Here is a 20937-nt window from a genome sequence, read left to right on the forward strand (position 1 = left end):
GAGGATTCAGTCGGTGTCTAAACAGTGTATTGACCATTGTAAGAGCTCAGTCATGGCCAGGCATGATTATCCCAGTGGAAAGGGTGTGGGTGAGTGTTGTGGTATGGGGGTTTCTAAAAGACTCAGCCTGCTTGGGAAGTCACTAGAAAGGATCAAGATCTGGCTTGAAGCCACTTGCCTTCACAGAGTCTCTGTTTCTTCATCTGTAAAATAGGCTAGTCCAAGTATCTACTTGATGGGATTTGGTGAGGTCAGAGTGTAAAGGCTGAGCACAGAGCCTGGTCTAGAAGGAGTGGTTAGTAAAGAGATGGTGTTGATGGAGGAGGAAGAGGAGGAAGGAGGGGAGGATGCACTCTGAACAAAGATTTGTAGAATCCAGCTCCTATGATGCCCTATCTTGCTGAATAATCTTGGGCAAGTTGCACTGTCCTCTTGCCTCAGTTTCCATATCAGTCAACGAAAGAGATGAATAAAATCCCAGACCACTGGGTGTCTGTGGGAAGGGCGGGTTTCTACACATAGGTACTGCATGGGGGATGTGATAAGACCACAGAAGGCAGCTGAGTGGCTCAAGCTCATGGGCAAGGGCTGCCCAGTGACCTCACCCCTTGGCCTCAAACTTCTCCCTTCCTTGGCAACAGGGATCAAGAAAGAGTGAACATTATTTACTGACCACTTTCTGTGGGCCGGGTCCTGACGCAAGGACCACGCATGTGTCAATTCCTGTGCTGTGCTCACTGATCCCTCAAGGTAGGAACAGGAATGAACCCACTTTCTAGCAGAGGAAACTGAGGCCATGCAGTGGGACGTGGTGGTCTTTCTTTTTTTTTTTTTTTTGAGACAGAGTCTCACTCTATCACCCAGGCTGGAGTGCAGTGGTGGGATCTCTGCTCCCTGCAACCTCCACCTCCTGGGCTCGAGCGATCCTCCCACCTTAGCCTCCTGATAGCTGGGATGACAGGCTCATGCCATCACACCCTAATTTTTTGTATTTTTTTGGTAGAGAGGGGGTTTCACTATGTTTCCCAGGCTAGTCTCAAACTCCTTGCCTCAAGCTATCCTCCCATCTCGGCTTCCCAAATACTGGGATTACAGGTGTGAGCCACTGTGCCTGGCCCCAGCATCGGAATTCTAAGTCCAGAATCTTCACTGTGAGCCTATGTGTCTCCCTTTAGGTAGCCACAGCTCCAGCCTCCTGAACAATGGCCCTGCCCCGAAAGGGAGGGCAGGAGTAGCTCATGGAGGGCTTGACATCAGCTCATCCCTGCCTGCTCCTCTGACATTTGGTGAATCAAAGATAGGGTGCATTTTGTGAAACCCTGGACTGTGTGCCACGAGGACCAGCTGCCTCTGTCTCTGTCTCAGTCACCATCCTCTCCTCCACCTAGCACAGTGTCTCATGCAAAGCGGGCAGTTTAATTTTCCTTCCCATCTCTGCAGCATGTGTCTTGTATACAGTAAGCACTTACTATGCAGTAGAATTGTCCAGTTTTGTAGCAAGAAGGGCCTTTTGAAATTCTAAAGCAGGCTGGGCATGGTGGCTCATGCCTGTAATCACAGCACTTTGGGAGGCTGAGGCGGGCAGATCACTTGAGGTCAGGAGTTCCAGACCTGGCCAACATGGTGAAACCCCATCTCTACAAAATTAGCCAGGCATGGTGGTGTGCACCTGTAGTCCCAGCTACTCCAGAGGCTGAGGCAGGAGAATCTCTTGAACCTGGGAGGTGGAGGTTGCGATGAGCTGAGATTGTGCCACTGCACTCCAGCCTGGGAGACAGAGCGAGACTCCACCTCAAAAAAAAAAAAAAGAAAGAAATTCTAAAGTACGTCCCACCCCATTTTACAGATGGGAACACTGAGGTCCAGACGGAGGAATGTCTTGTCCAAGGACACACAGTAAATCCATGTAGATCCAGGCCCTGAACCCAGGTCCAGTGTTCCTTCCTCCACTCCATGATGACTGAGTGAGTTGATGTCACCTGCACAGCAGAGCCTGGTCCAGCTCCTGCATTTTACCCCACACCAGGAGGATGGGTATGCAAAATATTTCAGGTCAGAGAGAGGCCTCGGGTAAACATAAATCCCCTTGACTTCAGAAAGAAACCAGTGCTAGTGATTAAGCCACAGTGAATAACGAGGCTTCTCTGTACTGGGTGTGCCAGGCTCTGTACTGGGTGCTGGAGGGCACAGAAATGAATAAGAGATGGCTCTGAGGGGCTCATAGACCAGCATGGGAGACAGACAGACAGACACACACACACACAGACAAGGCTCATCTTTGTGTGGCATTGGTTACAGTCTGACATATTAATGTTGCTTAAATGAATATTGGGGATTGGGCCATTGGAAGAGAAAATTCTGTCCCCCTGGAGAGTCGGCAGCTGGGGGTGGGGCTCTTGTTCTTTTGAGCTGAGAATGTTTCATATCACAGTCCTAGGCTGACACAGCCGGTAGTCAGACACAGTCCTGCTCTTGACTTACTCAGGGCAGAGACAGGCCTTGTCTGCCAAAACAAAGACCCATGGACCGGGCGGCTTATACATGGAGATGTGTTCTTTCTCTGTTCTGGAGGTTGAAGTCTGAAGCCCAGGTGTTGGCACCTTGGGCAGCCTCAGGGATTCGTGGGTTTGTAGACAGCCTTATTCTCAGCTTTCTCCCACGTTTTCACATTGTCTTCCCTCTATGGTGATCTGTGTCCAAATCTCCCTTTTGAATAAGGGCACAGTCATTTTGGACTAACTAACGACCTCATCTGAACTCCATCATCTGCAAAGACTATTTCCAAACAAGGCCCCGTTCACAGTTCTTGGGGATTAGGACTTTAACATCATTTTGGGGCACGACCTAACCCATGATAGGCCCATAATGAAATAAACATGATACAGTGGTTTTTGAGCATCAGTTGTATGCCTGGCATTGTGCCAGTCATGCCAGACCCTGGGCATTCCGAGATGCCAAGGTGACATTCCTGCCCTCATGGTGCCCTGAACACATTGAAGGAGAGGAATCATTGCCGGGGGAGAGGACCACAGCGCAGGGTGTGGACTGAAGGTGGTGGCACGTGAGCTACATCTCTGGCTTGCAGGAGGCACATGGGGATGCTCCTTTGCTATGTCTCTGGCTTGCAAGGGGCACCCCGGGATGTTCCTAGAAAGGAAGGTGGCATGATGGTGACAGCCTCGATGCCAGGAGAGGAGCTAGCAACTGAACCACAGAGACATTCCCAGCAGTCAACAGGAGCCACAGATTGATGAGCTAAAGAGTTGTGCAAACAGTGTTTGTTTGTTTTGTTTGGAGAGGGAAGTCCGTGTGTTTAGAGCTCAGCTTGTCTCCCTCCCTCATGTTACAGGGGAAGAATCGGAGGTTCCGAGTGGGGAGTGACACTCGCAGGGCCACGTGGCCAGCCAGGGCCAAGAGCGACACCAGAAGGTGATAGTTCTACTTGCTTCTGAGTCCTTAGAGCGCATGGCCCAGTCTGCAGTTACAAACATGCTTGTTCAAAACACAACAGCCGTTGCCGATGACAATAGAAGTCGTTTGCCTGGTTTCGTTCATCTGCATCTCTAGGGGTTAGTAAATTTGCAGCCAATTTTCAAGGGTTTCAAATTGAATTTCTAGGTAGGTTCTACTGAAACGTGGAGAAGTGATTCCTGGTTCCCATGTTTATCCTATAAAGGGCTGGGCGGAATATTCATTCATCTGCTGAGTGTTTACTGACCACCAATTTTTTGTTGGGCCCCGAGATGAAACAAGGGAGTTCGGAGCTTTAAAAAAGACAGCCTCTCTTGGAATCCAAAAATTCTGTTGCTGCTTCAGCCTCATAAAGTTCAGTGTGCAGTGGGAAAGAGGAGCTCACAAATGGATCGTCAGAATCCAGGTTGCAGAGTGGAGAGGGCTTGGTTAATGGGTCCAAACATGCAGTTAAACAGAAAAAATAAGTTCTAGTGTTCGATAGCACAGTAGGGGGACTAGTCCTAACAATAACTTATTGTATATTTCAAAATAGCTGGAAGAGAAGGTTTGAAATGCTCCCAACACTAATGCTCCTAACAAGAAATGATAAATGGTGGAGGCGATGGATACCCCAATATCCCAATTACCCTGATTTGATCATTACGCATTGTAGACATACATCAGACTATCACTTGTGCCCCATAAATATGTACTAGTATTATGAGTCGATAAAAAAGAACCCAAGTAGCATGGTTGGAGCACGCCAGGAAGGCTGTGGGGGTCTCAGGGAAGTGTCTGACCTGCCTGGGGATCAGGGATGGCTTCCTGAAAGAGATGATGCCTCAGCTGAGTCTTGAAAGACAAGATGGAGTTCCCCACATGGGAGAGAGGAGTGAATGGCTGGGAAAAGCTGTTAAATGGAAACCCATTAAATGTCCCTGGCCACGAGGCTGGAAGTAGGGGGAGTAGACAGGGAGAGATTAGCAAAGCCTTAATGTCATGGGAAGGATCTTGGGCTTTATCTAGAAGGTAATAGGTAGCTACAGAAGAGTTTAGAGCAGAAGAGTGACGTAACATTTGCCTTTTTGGAGAGATCCCTCTGCCTACCATGAGGGGAAGAACTGGGAGCAGAGGCAGAGGCCAGTGAGGAGATGGCTGCAATTGTACAAGTGGGATACCTTTAATATTAATAATTATTACAATATATTGTGGTGTACCAGACGCTGTTCTAAGAATCTTACGTGTTCCAGTTCCTTCATCCCTGTGTGTTAAAGTGCATATAAAACTCTTAACTTGGGGCCTGGCATAGGGTAAGTATCCAACAAATTATCCACACAGTATTAGCAATCTACATTACCTGTTTGTCCCATTTTGCAGATGAGGATTGGGGTTCACAGTGTTTGAGTAACTTACTGTATTGAAGGCTGTGATGCACAGCCTAGACTCATCTAATGGAAGGAAGGATGTTTTTTTTTCTCTCTCTCTTTCTTTTTAGAGACAGGGTCTTGTTCTGTCACCCAGACTGAAGTGCAGTGGTACAGTCATAGCTCATTGCAGCCTTGAACTCCTGGCTTCAAGTTATCCTCCTGCTTCAGCCTCCCAAGTAGCTAGGGCTGCAATGTGAGCCACTGTGCCTGGCTGGAAGGATTTATTTATAACTGCTGAGAGAATTGCCCTCTTCAGGGCTGCCCCAGCTCAGGAAAACTGCATCACCCAAGTTCACTCCCTTCTGGGGTCAGCCCATATCCAATGACTGATAGATGCAAGAGGATAAAGGCCTGACCCCCTTATACCAACTTGAGACAGCTCCAAAGGTCCATCCAGTTCCAGAGCCCCCCATAGGATTGGCTGAGACCTTTGTTGAACACTCATCATGGCTCAACTTCTCCCTGTTCCCAACTCTGCTTCTTTTTCCTCTTTTCCAAAGCTGTTGATCCAAGAACACTTCCTACTAAACATGCTGCCCACTAAACTCCGCCCCAGCATCTGCTTCCCAGGAACCAGTCTGTGACACTTGCCCAAGGTAGTATAGCCAGTAATCAGCAGAGCCAGGAAACAAACCTTGACTTTTTTAGAGACAGGGTCTCACTCTGTTGCCCAGTCTGGAATAATGTGGTGGTGTGATCAAAGCTCACTGCAATCTCAAACTCCTGGGCTCAAGTGATTCTCCCACCTCAGCATCCCAAGTAACTGAGACTACAGGCATGCACCACCATGCCTGGCTAATTCTAAATTTTGTTTTTATAGACAGAGTCTCACTATGTTACTCAGGCTGGTCTTGAACTCCAGGCTGTAAGTGCTCCTCCCTCTTTGACCTCCCCAAACCTCCACTCATTTGATTGCAAAATCTCCATTCTGCCTTCATGCCACTCTATGTTTACCAAGTCTGTTGACTCTCTGAACTTTGGTTCCCTTGTTTGTAAAGTGAGAGTGTATCAGTCAGCTTAATCCAGGTTATGCCGAGGTAACAAACATCTCCAAAATTACCTATGGCTTCCAAAGATAGTGAGAGGTGAAGCTGGCTGGGCTTCTGGGTCAGGTGGGGACTTGGAGAACTTTTCTGTCTAGCTAAAGGATTGCAAATGCACCAATCAGCACTCTGTGTCTAGCTAAAGGTTTGTAAACACACCAATGAGCGCTCTGTCAAAAGGGACCAATCAGCACTCTGTAAAACGGACCAATCAGCACTCTGTAAAATGGACCAATCAGCAGGATGTGGGTGGGGGCCAAATAACGGAATAAAAGCAGGCCACTGGAGCCCGCCGCTGCAACCTGCTGGGGTCCGCTTCCGCGCTGTGGAAGCTTTGTTCTTTGGGTCTTTGCAGTGAATTCTGCTGCTGCTCACTGTTTGGGTTGGCACTAGCTTTATGAGCTGTAACACTCGCCGCGAAGGTCTGCAGCTTCTCTCCTGAAGCCAGTGAGACCACGAGCCCACTTGGAGGAACCAGCAACTCCAGACACGCCGCCTTTATGAACTGTAACAGTCACCACGAGGGTCCGCGGCTTCACTCTTGAAGTCAGCCAGACCAAGAACCCACCGGAAGGAACCAATTCCGGACACAATAGAGTGACCAAAACTTGTTTCGGTTTGCCCAGGACTTTCTTAGTTTCAGCACCAGAATCCTGCATTCCAGGAAATCTCTCAGTCTCAGGCACCCCAAAGCAATTTACTTGGGACTGTCATAGTTTTAGAACTGAAAGTCATGCATCTCAGGAACCCCCTCAGACCTTCAAAAACCAGGAAGGTTAGTCACCGTATATAAAAAGCAAAGGTTTATTTTTCATTCAAGTTACATGCTCATCACTCACACTTTCATCATTACATGATGAAAAGTGGCTGATGCTTTGCTTAAAATACTTTTTACCCATAACTCAGTTCAGTGGACATGGCTAGTCCGAAGGCAGAGAAAAAAGAGATTCAAAGAAGCATGCACTATCTCTTGCAGATTCTACCCAGAAGAGACACGAATCACCCTTGCTCTGATTTCACTGGCTAGAACAGGTCACATGACCAAGCTGCGAGGAATGGGGCAGGATGATATTTGCTGGGGGTGGGCGGGTGCGGGGGATATTCAGGGAGGGAATCTGGGGTACTTGGATGCTGCTTGGAGGAGGCATTCTGAAACATCTTGGGTGGCAGCTAAATGCTTCTTTTCGGAGCTCCCTGCATTTTGCAATACTCTGCCATGCTAATGATTTGAAACGGTGGCTAATTTGACAAGCCAATTGGAGTCCCCGTGATTGCATTTGACTCTCTGACTAATGACAAGAGATGAACTCCCTTTTCTTAGTGCAACTTACAGTTGGATAGCCTTGGGCCATCGCCCGGTCCCAGTGTTCAAAATGTTGCCTTGTAAATTGTCTAATAAAGTAATAAAGGGACTTGCTAAATGATTTGTCTTTTAACCATTGTAATGGGATTTTTTTTTTGGTAACATTGTTTTATGTTAGAATGCAAAAATTATCACACGTAATTAGAATCATTTCAATTCAAGTCTCTGCCAGGCCTCTGACATATACTGAGACTTGTGCCACGTCGAGCAAGTCAGCTCGTAAAACCTAATCAAATACAATCTAAAAATGCAGTCAGATTTGGAGTGGTGCGGCAGAGACGAGTAGGGAAGGCTGCCCAAGCTGGTTTTGCCTTGGAGAATGAAGAAAGAAAGAGGGAAGAAGGGGAAAGAGATGGAAAGAAGGCAAGAAGAGAAAAGCCACCAGTGTGTCTATTCAGCTTCATTAGGGGACCGATGGGAGGCAGGTGGTTGCTTTCTGCTGGGGTGACCTCGGACCCGACTGGCCGTGGGTCAACCCTGATGCTCTTCATTATCCCCCCTTCAGCACCTCTCAGATCTGACATTTGTGTCCCCGGGTTTCATTTCCTTCAGGCTGACCAGGTTCCCGCCTGTGTTTCTGCTTAATATTTAACCGTAATCATGCAGACACATGTATGTATCATTTATCTCCAAAAGCTGTAGTATAAATGTTTAACCAGAAAAGAACACGGCAACTCATGTCATCTCACAGACAAGCTTTCGCAGGGTGCAAGGACAGGCAGGCTGCCTCCCTCTGGGAGAAGGATATTTATTGAGAAATATGTCCCTGATTCCCAAAATGTCCAGATCAGGCCTTGGAGGGTGGGAGGGGGGGTTACCAAGCTGTTGCTTTGTTCCATGGGCTTGAATGAGAAGCTGCTTTCTTTGACCAGAGCTCCAAGTTGGAGAATGAAGACGACCTCCTGCTACGTGTTGGTGGGAGCTCAGGCCGTTTAATTGTCCCATGATATCCCCGTGCACTGATGACAACCCAATTGTCCTCACTGTGGCCTAGAATTTAGTTCTCAGCGGGAGGGGCTGTCTGCCCAGGCTGGGATGTGTGGGCGGCATCGGAAGATCACGTTGGAACAAGTGACGTGTGGTGGAACGATGGCACCGTAAGGAGGAAGTGATAGCATCAGGGAATGATAGTACGGCTCATGAATATTCTGGGCACTTGTACCCAGAGCCAGAGCCAGGCCCGGCTCCTGATTCATCAATATTACAAATCGGCACGGTGGTGAGCAGGCTGTCAGCAACTTTAATTTTTGCTTCAAGCCCAAGGAATTACAATGGAAGTATTTCCCAGGGACACCCAGCGAGAACGTGGGGGCAGTGCCTTCTGCAGTCAGAGGGGGTGGAACTGGATCTTGGGAGCTCTGAGTTCAAGACCCAGGTGCCCCACACTCAAGTGTGGGGTATCCTTAGGCAAGGCCTGAGCCTCCCAGGGAGAGCAAGAGCATGTGAGTACCTAGGATGTGCCGGAAACCACATTGCAGCAATTCTGCAGAGGAGAGATATTGGCCCCATTGCACAGGTGAGGAAGACCGAGGCTCAGAGCAGGGTGGGTTGCCTAGCAAAAGGGTGATGGTGCTGAGGCTGGAGCCCCGTTTGAGTTGCAGGCATTGGTTTCCTTACCTGCCAAGTGCATGCGATGATGGCTGCCTCAGGGGGTTGTTAGGAGGATAAAATGAGGGACTGAGCTTGGGGGTGCTTTGGAGGTTATCTTGAGTCCTTGGGGGAAGAGCATTCAGAATCTTGCTATCAGCATTGCTCACATCAGCTCAGCCTGTTGAGGGCTGCAGAGACTTTTTTCCATTGTGTGTCATTTCATCTTCTTAATGGCAGGCTGAGGTAGGCGTGAGCATGAACATGAGGTCCATGTTATAGGAGAGCAGAGTGAAGCTTGAGAAGCAGAATGCCTTGCCCTTCTAAGGCTCCACAGTGTAGAAGTGGCAAGATGACATTTGAAGGTCATGGTTGGATGTCTTTAGCAAAGTAAGGAGGGTAGGTGCTAGGTACCCATTTTGCAGATTAGAAATGGGAAGTCACAGGTGGAAAGCCAAAGGACTTGCCTCTGCAGAAATTAAGGTTTCTTCCATCATTCTCGGCAAACTATTGCAAGGACAAAAAACCAAACACCACATGTTCTCACTCAGAGGTGAGAATTGAACAATGAGAACACATGGACACAGGAAGGAGAACATCACACACCGGGGCCTGTTGTGGGGTGGGGGGAGAGGGGAGGGATAGCATTAGGAGACATACCTAATGTTAAATGACGAGTAAATGGGTGCAGCACACCAACATGGCACATGTATACATATGTAACAAACCTGCACGTTGTGCACATGTACCCTAAAACTTAAAGTATAATAATAAAAAAAAGTACAAAAAAAAAGAAATTAAGGTTTCTTTAAAAAGGGGGAGGGAAAGATGACCCTCTTATCTCAGTCTTTCCCTCTTTATCTCTATTATTTAAACTAAAAATAAAGTGGGAATAATCCTCCCTTTTCCCCTCTTGTCCTTCCTCCCTGCCTTTGATGCTTTTAGGAGTCAAGTGTAGAATTAGCAACAAAGGCAGACTCATGCCCACTGAGGGTAAGGGAGATAGTCTGGTCATAAGTGAAACGTTCATTAAGCTCTGACCATATGCCAGGCTGTGTAGGGAGCAGACAGGGGTGTTGACATTTGTATCAAGGAATTCATCGTCTTGAGATTTCAAGGTGTTGTTATCCAGAGCAACCTTGAAAAAATGTCTCTCTTACTTGACAGAGAGGAAAATTCCAACCCAGAAGGGTTACACAATTTCCTCACAGCCTCCAAACCACTATCTGTCATACAAAAAAACCCAAAAAAAACAAAAACAAAAAAACAAACAGTAGTGCAGTAATGAAGTGAGCAGACTCAGAAATGGGATTGGCAGGACTAAATCTGGGCTATTACTGCTTATTAGCTGTGTGACACTAGGCTAGTTGCTTTACTTCTCTGGGCATCAGCGCTTTCCAGTAGCAACTGGGGCTAATTGTTGTCAGCAACGGGAGTTTCCAGTAGCAACTGGGAGTAAGTTCTGTTAGCAATGGGAAGGTGATTCTGGAATGCCTAATTCTGATCTGCCATTTATCTCCCCATCCCTGCAGGGTTTGGGGCTGACAAAGGTTCGATGCATGACAAATAACAATCAAATGAGGAAGAAAGTATTCTTTATTCTTCAGCTCCATGTTCAAGTGAGACTTCTGATTTCCCAGTGTAAATATAAATCTTGGGACCTGTGTGCTCAGGATTGCCTGTAGGGAGAGAAAGATGGCTAGATCCTGCGAGGGGTCCTGAATACGTGTACCCTACCAGGTATATCAAGCAAATAAAGACCAGTGGGGATGGCCAGAGATTCCCCAGGGATAAAACTCTGCTTAGAGAGAATCAGGCAAGAGGGTGACGATTTTGTGGCACAGTAACCCTGTGCATAACTGAAATGTGGCACAATATATATTTTATATATATATTTTATAGTGACCAAATAAGGATCTCAGTTTATTTTTCTCTGGTTGAGAGCTGGAAAAAATGGTTACTAGAAAGGGCAGAAGAGTTGGGGAGAGATATGAAATTCCCTTCTAACATCTTTCTTAAAGGGTCGTCTTGGCCGGGCGCGGTGGCTTACGCTTGTAATCCCATCACTTTTGGAGGCCAAGGTGGATGGCTCACCTGAGGTCAGGAGTTCAAGACCAGTCTGGCCAACATGGTGAAACTCTGTCTCTACTAAAAATACAAAAGATTAGCTGGGCATGGTGGCAGACACCTATTATCCCAGCTACTTGGGAGGCTGAGGCAGGAGAATCACTTGAACCCAGGAGGCGGACGCTGTAGTGAGCTGAGATGGCGCAACTGCACTCCAGCCTGGGCAACTCTGTCTCAAAAACAAACAACAAAACAGGGTCGTCTCATAAATGAGACAGGTTGGGTAAATTGCCTCACATCATAGTGCCTTGCACATACAGAAAAAAAGTAAGAGTTGCTATTATTGTTGCTTTCATCAGTGGGTACCCATTACCAGCCCAACCCACCCTTAACCTCTAAATGAAATTAGAAGTCATGTGTTCTGACTGTCTGTATTCATCAGGATGCGTAAGGAAGACAGAAACCCCTCTAGGTATTTCAATCAGGAAGAGATTTAATACAGGGAATGCAATGCTGCAGCATTTAGGATAGCAGGCTGTGCAGGGATTCCTGCAGAGCACTACTACTGAGGTCCTCAGCTGCCTACAGCACCAATGTGGGTTACTTAAGAGAAAATGTCCAGAAGATGCTGGAAAACACCATATGTCTGCTTTCTGCAAAAGTCCCGCTCTAGTAGAACAATAATGCTTTCTTCTCTCCTGTCTTCCGGGTCTCACATGAGTGCTTCACAATGGGGAAACTGAACTGGAACTCCACTGACAATGCAGTTTGGCAAGTATAGTTTCCAGGCTCTCTCTAGCCTCATGATGCAGGGCAGTATGTGGCAGGAAGCAGCAATGGCACTGAGATGCCAACAGTCCAGCTCCCTATGCAGGGTCACCCCACCTCCCCAGAGGTTTTCTAACTGTGCTTGGGGTCCCCAAGGAATGTAAGGAACTACAAGAGGCCAACAATGAGGTGCACAGAATTTCATGTTCACTTCCTACTTTCAACATGATCAGCTCAACCCATTTTATTTATTGGATTTTATTTGAAAAAAATTTCACACACACAAAGTTTGACTCTCATTAGATCACAGCACACTGGCTGAAGAGTGTTAAAGAAAAAATTATTCTGACATATGTGAAAACAGGAAGACTGTATTTAGGACTATCTTGTTGGGTATCAAGATGATTGCAATAGGCGAGAGAGATCAGGTTTAACTTCAAATGCAACAACTGAAGATTTATGATCAAGAGTGCCGGGTTAGGGAAAGGGGAAGTGGATGGAAAATTACTAAGAGGGGAGATCAAATGTAGGAGGGATTCTTGCTGAAGACAGGCCAAGGTGAATAGATATCACCTGGGGGACAGTGGAAAGATGAGGGATTTGACCAGATATGAAGGATGACCAGACATCGGGGTGGGGGATGGTTCTCCCTAAACCAGCTTAGCAGGATTCTTACTACAATTGGGCTATGTAGGCTCAGCAAAGGCAGGTGCCAAGGTCAAGGCTTAGCCAAGAAGAGGGCTCAGAGGGGCCTGACTAGAGCTTGGTCAAGGAGAGAATCTTTGTCAAGGGAGAAGTGTAGCTTCATAAAAGGACGACATGGATTCCCCTGTCAGTTTATATGAACCAAAGGGAGGCACAGACCATCTTGCCTTGTCTTCTCCATCATTTAGGATCCCAAGCACAAATCTTGCTTCTCTTCCAGCTTGCAGTCCTCATGCAAATAGATATCCGAGGGTAGAGCATGCCTAACACGCCAAATTTCCACTCTTAGGTTCTGCTGGGATCTACAGTCCTCCGGGATTTTTTTTTTTAAAATGATTCTATGGTTTTTAGTATTCTTTGATTCTTTAGCACTACATCCTCAACTTCTATAGCTCTTCGATTTTGCATTTCTTTGATTCTGAGATATGATGATCTGGGGACATGGACTCTCTGGCTCAATTATTTCAAGTAATAATCTTTATTCTTTTTTCCGGATTAATGTTTGATTAATGTGTCTAAGCTCCTCCTGTGAGACAATGGTTCATACCGGGGTGGGACATCAGCAAGGGCAAGGGGGATGATGGGGGTGCCGCTGACTAAAAAAGTCTCATATATTGGCTGTGTCCGAGGTCAAAACCAAAACCCGAGCAACCACACCTGGTATCAGGCATTAGCGGCCAGTGTGTGACCAGGAGAGTGAGAGGGTGCCAGATGATTAAAAGTGGGTGCGTGGAGGATGGAGTGGGAGATGAAGGGCAATGAATGAAAATGAAGCAGACATCATATGTTTGATATGGTGAAAAGGATGCTAAAATTCCTCCCATTGAGTTTGGGCAAATCCTATGGTTCTCTGTGATAAGCCCTTTCTATCCCCTTTCCCTTCCAAATCTTCCTGCTATATTACACTCTGCTCCCTACCAGGGAGCTAAATAGCAACCTGTGTATTTCATCTAGGTCTGTTACTTAACAATCCTAATGAACCTATCTGAATTTAAATGACTGCCTTCTAGACACAACACAACAATAATAACAATAATAATAATGACTTGTAAATTAGTCAGCATCAGTTGGGCTGCTGTAACAAACAACCCCAAATCTCATAAACAAAGGTTAGTTTTCACCCCTCTGAAGTCCACTGTGGGCCTAGGCAGCTATGATCCAAGTGGTGACTCAGTGATCCAGGCTTTTTAAATTGTGTGCTTCTGCACTGCAATTTGAGGACGCCTCATTTGCTGTGTCAGGGGATGAGAGAGATTGGAAAATCTCATGGGGACTGTGCACTTCCTTGGTCTGAAGTGATGCTCATCACTTCCATTCACAAAGCCAGTCATATGACCCCTTAGCTGGAAGAGGGTAGGGAAAGCTAGTTTTCTGTGCATCCAGGAAGGATGAATATAAAACAGCATTTAGTGAACACGTAATTTTCTCTCTGTTGCAATTACCACTTCTTTTTAAATAGGTACCACGAGACAATTACTCTGCAGCGATTTATTTAAATCATCTCAAAGATCCTTACAGATGAGGAAACTGAGGCTTGGATAAGTTGAATGACTTGCCTAAAGTCACACATATAATGGTAGATCCAGAATTAGAAGCCGTGGTTCTGTTTCACCATAACCTGTGCCCCTCACTGTTCAGATGATGGATCCTCAGACTCTGGGGGAGCTGTAGGGTAACTCCCTCCACCCTTCAGCTACAGCCTGGAAACCGTTGCCTTTTCTGCTCATTGCAGCCAGGCCTGGATCCATGTGAGGAAACACATCTGCTGCCTCAGGAATCCCATACTGGTGATGTGACACTCACAAAAGGCGATCAATTGTTCCTGACAGTTTTTTCTTTTCATTTAGGCAAAAAATATGGAAAGCATATTTGATCTTTGATTTTCTTCCATTTCCCATCTGTTCTTTATTAGGAGTTCAAACTTAATAACCTTCCAGAGTTGGTATCAAATTCAGACGCTGACGCTCCTTGGAGAGGTTCTTTGCTGCAAGAGGATGGAAAGGATCACTCGATCACTCTGATTTTGTTTTTCTCCTGCTGCTCTGTCTGTAAATCCATCTGTTTCTCTTGCTATCTGTCTCAAATCCTTCCCACTCAAAAGGTCAACCTTACTTGTGGGTGAAGCAGGAGATGACCTGGTGTATAATTTCAGGGGTGTTGAATTGATCTTGTGTCCCTTCAGGTTCTCTCCCATGTGTGCCTTATGCATAAAATCCCACCATTCAGGGGTCTTCTCTTTAGCTTGTAAATCCTCTTAAGTTACCCAAGAAGGTACGTTTTCAGTGATTAGGAAAAAATCTTAAGCTGATTTCAGAGGGGAAAAGAAGGCAGAGAAGAAATAGCACAGTTGGAGCAAGAGTGCTGACTTGGGTCAGAAAACCTGGAGTTGAGTTACACATAAGCCACCCACCTGGAATATGGGTTTAGCAAGTCACCCACCCTCTCTGACTCTGTTTCTTCAGTTATAAAATGGGGATGTTTTAGATACCCCAGGATGGGGTCACAGTGGAAATGAACAGAGATGATGAAGACAACTTATATTCACCAACTGTTTTTGCGGCGTTGCAGAAAAATATTCTGGAATATTAACTAAGGTCTTGTTGTATGTGTGTGTTTTTTTAATTCCATGCAATAATTTATGTCCTGTGACCAGTGTCCTCTTTCAGGCAGCAGCCGCCAGACCATGTGGCATTTACTGCCTCAGGGAAAGAATGACACAGCACAAAGCAGATAGGGACCAAGTCACATTCTTGGCTTTTGAATTTGAAAAGCCAGCCAAGGTCTGGGCAGATGACAAAAGATATGGAAGGATGCAAAAGTGAAGCCTCCCTGTTTCCAAGAACAGAAAAGACTCTCTGAGTTGCAGAACAGACACTGATGCATCCTTTGAAAGAGCATAAAGGGCTTAAAGTGAGGAGTGAAGGAGGGTGTTTGCAACGTACCCAAGGTCAGACAGGAGCAAGAACATCTCAGCAGAAGCCAGTGGGATAAATACACCATCAAGAACCAGATGAACCTTATTCCTGACACCCTATGGGAGGCCAGCGTCCCAGGTGGGCTGCATTGAGTCCCACCTCCTGGGATTCATACCCTCATTCAGTCTCCTCCTTTATTATTTTATTTATTTATTTTCAAAAGACAGAGTCTTGCTCTGCTGCCCAGGCTGGAGTGCAGTAGCATGATCATGGCTCACTGCAGCCTTGAACTCCTGTGCTCAAGCGATCTTCCTGCCTCAGCATCCCCAGTAGCTGGGACTACAGGCACGTGCCACCACATCTGGCTAATTTTTAATTTTTTTGTAGCGACAGGGTTCTTGTTATGTTGCCCAGGATGGTCTAGAACTCCTGGACTCAAGTGATTCTGCTGCCTTAGCTCCCCAAAGCAGTGGGATTACAAGTGCAAGCCACCATGCCCAGCCTCCATCTTCATTATATCAGTACCACCTGTGTGATCAGTGTTGTACAGAGGAGGTGATGTATGACTTCTGAGGTTATGCCATGAAAGACTTGCAGCTTTTGGCTCATCCTCTTGGACCCCTTGTCCTCAGGGAAGCCATGGGAGGAGGACATCTGAGCAGCCCTGTGGAGAGGCCCCCAGCCAACAGCCAGATGAACTTGCTGGGCATGTGAGTACACCACCTTGAAAGTGGAGCCTCAACCCCCGGTCAAGCCATCAGGTGAGATTGCAGCCCTGGCTTATATCTGACCACAACCTCATGAGCAACCCAGATCCAGGCCACCCATGTAAGCTGCTTGTGAATTCCTCACCCACAAAAATTATGTGACATAATAAATGTTCATTGTCACTTTAAGATGCTAAAGTTTGGGGTAATTTGTTAGGTAGCAACTGATAACAATGCAACTGATAAACAATCAAGTCGGCATACTGCAATCCCCCCAGAATTTGGACACAGCCCTGGAGAAAGTGGGTAGGCGTCCCTAAATGAACTATGATTCTATTTTTGCCACCTGGAAGAACACAGGCTGTAATAGAAATTATACTCAGTTACAGAACAGTAAAGTTAAATTTCTAGATTGCCTGAGTTTCTAGACTAGCTGAAATATTACAACTCATTTCAAGGAGCTTCCAAATATATTTTCAGAGCTCTGGAAGTCTGGGGAATACAGGACAAGAGCCACTAGATTTTGGGAACAAGAGTGCTCTTTTCCCCAAGTGGGCAAAAAGGGAGCCAGAAGATATACGCTTCTCCAATTTCAGAATTGGGGGGGACCACTCAGCTTGTGCCTGTCTCTTCTCCGGGCTCCCTTTTGTTCCTCATTGCACCCCCTTCTGTGAGCATGCACAAACTCAGCTTGATGCCCAAGCCATTCAGTTTGTCTTGTTAGAAAACCCTTGTGTTAAAGAGACCATTAAAAAAAGAGGGAAAGATAAATTGCCTGAAGCTGCAAGACTCAGGAGGCAAGGGAGAGCAGGTGATGGAAAACAGGCCTGTGATTAGAGGGCAGGGGGTGGCACAGGAGCCAGAGCAGGCAAAAACATCCACTGGAGATGTCAAAATATTTGAAAATTCTCTTCCTTTGGTGAATTGAGTTACCAAAATGTATTTTTTTTTTTTTTTTTTTTTTTTTGCATGCGGAGAAGAGTCTGAGATAGAGGTTAAGAATATAGTTTCCAGAGTCAGGCAGAGCTAGGCTCTGTCCCTTCCCAGCTGCTGTCAGACCTCGGGCAAATCTCCGAACCTCTCTGACCCTCAGTTTCCTCATCTAGCAAGAGAGGACAATGTAAGCCTGTAAAAAATGGCCCGAAGTCTTCACCTTTTTTTGTTTATGTGTCTTTTGCAATGTGACTTTATAGCTCTTCCTGTGATGAGACGGAGTCCATTTCCCCACCCCTTGATGCTGGGATGGTCTTGTGACTTATTTTGGCTATAAAATGGGGCAGAAGTGATAATACGTCAGTCTTGAGCCTAGGTCTCAGGAGGCCTTGTGCACTCTGTTCTCTCTGACCTGTGATTCCCCATAGGGAGAGCTCAGGCTGGCCTTTTGGAAGATGACAGGCCATATGCAACAGACGTGAAGTGTCCCAGCTGATCCAGAACACCCGCCTTCCAGATGACCACAGATGCAAGAGTGAGCCGGCCAATATCTGCAGAGACATTCCCAGAAAGACAGAACATCCAGCCGACCCATGGACTCATGGGCGATCATGGATAAATGGATATTATTCCAAGCTAGGTTTGGGGTTGGTTTGTTATGCAGCAATAGCTAACAGCTACACCTCTATTTTAAGGAGTTGTGAAGATAAATTGCAAAGGTACAGAAAAATGAATAGCTATAACAGCTACTAGTGATTGAGTGGTGGCTCTGCCTGGTACAGTGCTCAGGATTGTCATGCATTATCTCAAAGACTTGCACGGGCTAGAAGGGCTGCAGCTGAAGATTCTAGAAGAGTTCAGGTATAATGCCTGGCACATGGTACCTGTTTCATGTATGCTAGTTGTTGGATGCTGCTGATTCTAGCAGCACGTGGAACTCCTGACACATGCCTCTGATTTGGTAATGGAGTCTGAACTTTGTAATCTATGTGTCCAGAGACCTTGGGAAGTCTTCAGCCGAGGGCAGACCAGGAGGTAGCTTTTGTGATCTGAGTGCAGAGAGGTTTTGTAGAGTGAATGGCATCCAGATAGGGTGGGGAAAAGGCATTAGCCAGGGTGCTCCACACACTCCCCTCACTAGTGTGGTCCCTGGACCAGCAGCCTCAGCCTCCCCTGGGCCCTTATTAGAAATGCAGAATCTCAGGTCCTACCCCTGCTTACTGAATCAGTAAGAGCATTTTAACAAGATCCCCAGGGGATTTGTGTGCATGTTAGAGTTTGTCCAGAACACTCTTCTCAAGCTATCTGTGCTGAGACACCAGTATTTTTTTCAAATTCCAATTTATTGCAGAATGACAGTTTTTAAAAATGCAGTAAAAAAGCAAATTCCTAGAAAAATTAAATGAAAAATAAAATATACAAAATCTAAGCCCTTTTTTTCATTATTATATTCAATGATACAAAATTGCCATCTGCCAAATTGCTACAAAACTTTCTAAATACTTTTCTTTCTCTGTAGGTATTCTTTGTGGGTACCTCACTGTGGACAGGTAACAAATGACTTGCCACTTGGCATGGGCTGTGGACTGCCCGACAAGTAGCACCATCTTAGAGTTGCCAATGATAATGATACTAATACAATGTGACCACACGATTGTGTGCTTGATATCAGCTCATAATAAGGGCTTACAAGCTTAAATACCTGGAAATCCTCTCAGCAAACTGTGGGGCAACTAATGTATTTATCTCCATTTTGTAGATTAGGTCATTGAGGCCCAGAGAGGTTAAGCAACTTGCCCATCATCACACAGCATACAAGTGGAGTACCCTGAGCCCACCTGTTTGACCACTACAAGGCAGAGGGAGGGAGAGGAAGGCACCACCAGTGAGAGGCACAAGGACATTGTCCATTGTTTCTTGTACCCTATGTGAGTGACAGCTGTCAAAAAACCAGGCGTGGGGCCCTGGCTGTCTCTGTAACCACATTGCAGTGGAGGCTGGAGCCCAGCAAACTCTTTACCAGCCCCAGGCTAGGGCTAGGAGGATCACCCTCGCACCTCACGCTTTGGTGCAGCCTGCAGGAAAGGAAGCCCTCTGTGAAGTGTACCACCCCAGCCTGCCGTGTTGCCAGAGGTGAGGAGAAAAGGCCGCCTGCCGACTGCCTTCTCCCTCTTGCTATCTCTTTTTCCTGAAGTCATAGGAGCCGGGCAGGAGGCTGGGGGTCTGGCAGGCTGGGTGATAGCTAGTTATCGACAGGATGATGGCTGCCCCAGAAGACTGCCCGAGGACATCAAGGCGGAAGCCACTTCTGAAGCCCGCTGCTCCTGGAGAGCCGGCTGCCGGCATCTCTGCCCAGGGCTCGGCGCTTCCCCTCACCATCTCATTAATCCTGATTCACAGAAAAAGGCAGCAGGCAGGGGCCCTCTTAACAGGCCAAGCGGGCGACTGATTTGCCTTCGCTGAAGACAATAGTGCCCAGGAGACCTGGCATTGCTGAATTATTCAAATCAGCCGTGGCAGGGAAATCTGAGGACACAGAGTGGCTGACGTCCCCTGGCCCTTGCAAGCTGCTCTCCTTCCCTGCCCTGGGGTGGTGGTACCTGGCAGCTTGGGGTGGCCAGCACAGATCCCCTTGCCAGAGATGAGGGCTGCTCCCGACCTTCCCTCCTCCGTGGATGGAAGTTGAAATTGGTGTTGATCATCTCTAAGCACCTTGGAGCTCTAGTAATGGATCCAAAATGACATTTCCCACCTGCTGATCCCTGGGGGGACATTCTGACAAGGACTTCTGGATGAACAAGTGATGGGGCACGGGAAGATGAAGGCAGCAGGAGATGGCTGTTCTGCCAAGGTGTGTGTGTGTGTGTGTGTGCGTGTGTGTGTGTGCATGATTCAAAAAAAGCAGAGGATATCGGTTGAACCCTGGCTTGGCAAACCTTAGTTTTCTGCTCCTAGAAAAGAAACATAATGAATAGGCAGGTCTCCCTGGCAAATGTGGAGATTCAGGAGCAAAACCACCCAGACTCGGTGCTGACGCTGGGTGAAGACAGAGCAAACAGAAGTTTGAGAGGTCACGTGCAACAGACATGAGCCCAGCATGGTGGTCTCCCAGTGGGGAGGGAGCCTTGGAGAGTATGAAGGGTAAACTGAGGCCCAGAGAGGGGCAGGGACTTGCCCAAAGTTGTTAATCAGTTTGTGGCCAAAATGGAATGAAAAGCCACGGTGTTCAGCTTGCAGTTGGAGGCTCTCTTTGTTAATAATACCTATCCCCGCCCGAGCACAGACAGCTGAAGGCTTTTTAATATATTTCATTGCTAACTGTATGATAATCTCATGAGGCTGATACAACTATTATTCCCATTCTACTGATGAGGAAATTGAGGCTTGCAGAGATTCAGCCACTGGACAGGGTAGAAAGTGGCAATCTGGGATTGGAAGGGTGGTCTGTCTTATGCTGAACCCTTAATTGCTGTGACTCAGTGGAAGGTCAGAGGCACCGGGACTCCAGATTGCTCCAAAACATCCCTCCTGGCCAAGGCTATAGTGTCAGCATGACCTCAGTTTGTGATGGCTTCCTGGGGGTAAGCATTGCCACTTACTTGTTGTCCTCCATGGGAAGGAGCACACAGAGTTTTAGCCCTTCTCAGAAAGACTGACTTTAAAGCACCCTCGGCCATCCCAGGCATCTGAAAGGAGACCCCTGAGGAGGGGACCTTGAATGTTGGAAGGAAATTTATCAATGAAGAGGTTCGGAATCACTGGGCACAAGATCCACCTCTTTGGGGGAAGCCGGTGGTGTCTTCTGTGTAAAGCTGCCATTGGCAGGACAACTTTCTCTAGGAGAGGCAGAAGCTGGGGGTGGTGTTGGGGTTAAACCAACCTTGCACATTGGTGGGAGGGGGTATGGGGTCAGTGTGTGAATAACAGCCTCTGCTTTTCTGCACCAGCCAAACAACAACAGAGTGGGAG

This window comes from Pongo pygmaeus, chromosome 23 (genome assembly GCF_028885625.2).
Source record: "Pongo pygmaeus isolate AG05252 chromosome 23, NHGRI_mPonPyg2-v2.0_pri, whole genome shotgun sequence".
Taxonomy (NCBI): domain Eukaryota; kingdom Metazoa; phylum Chordata; class Mammalia; order Primates; family Hominidae; genus Pongo; species Pongo pygmaeus.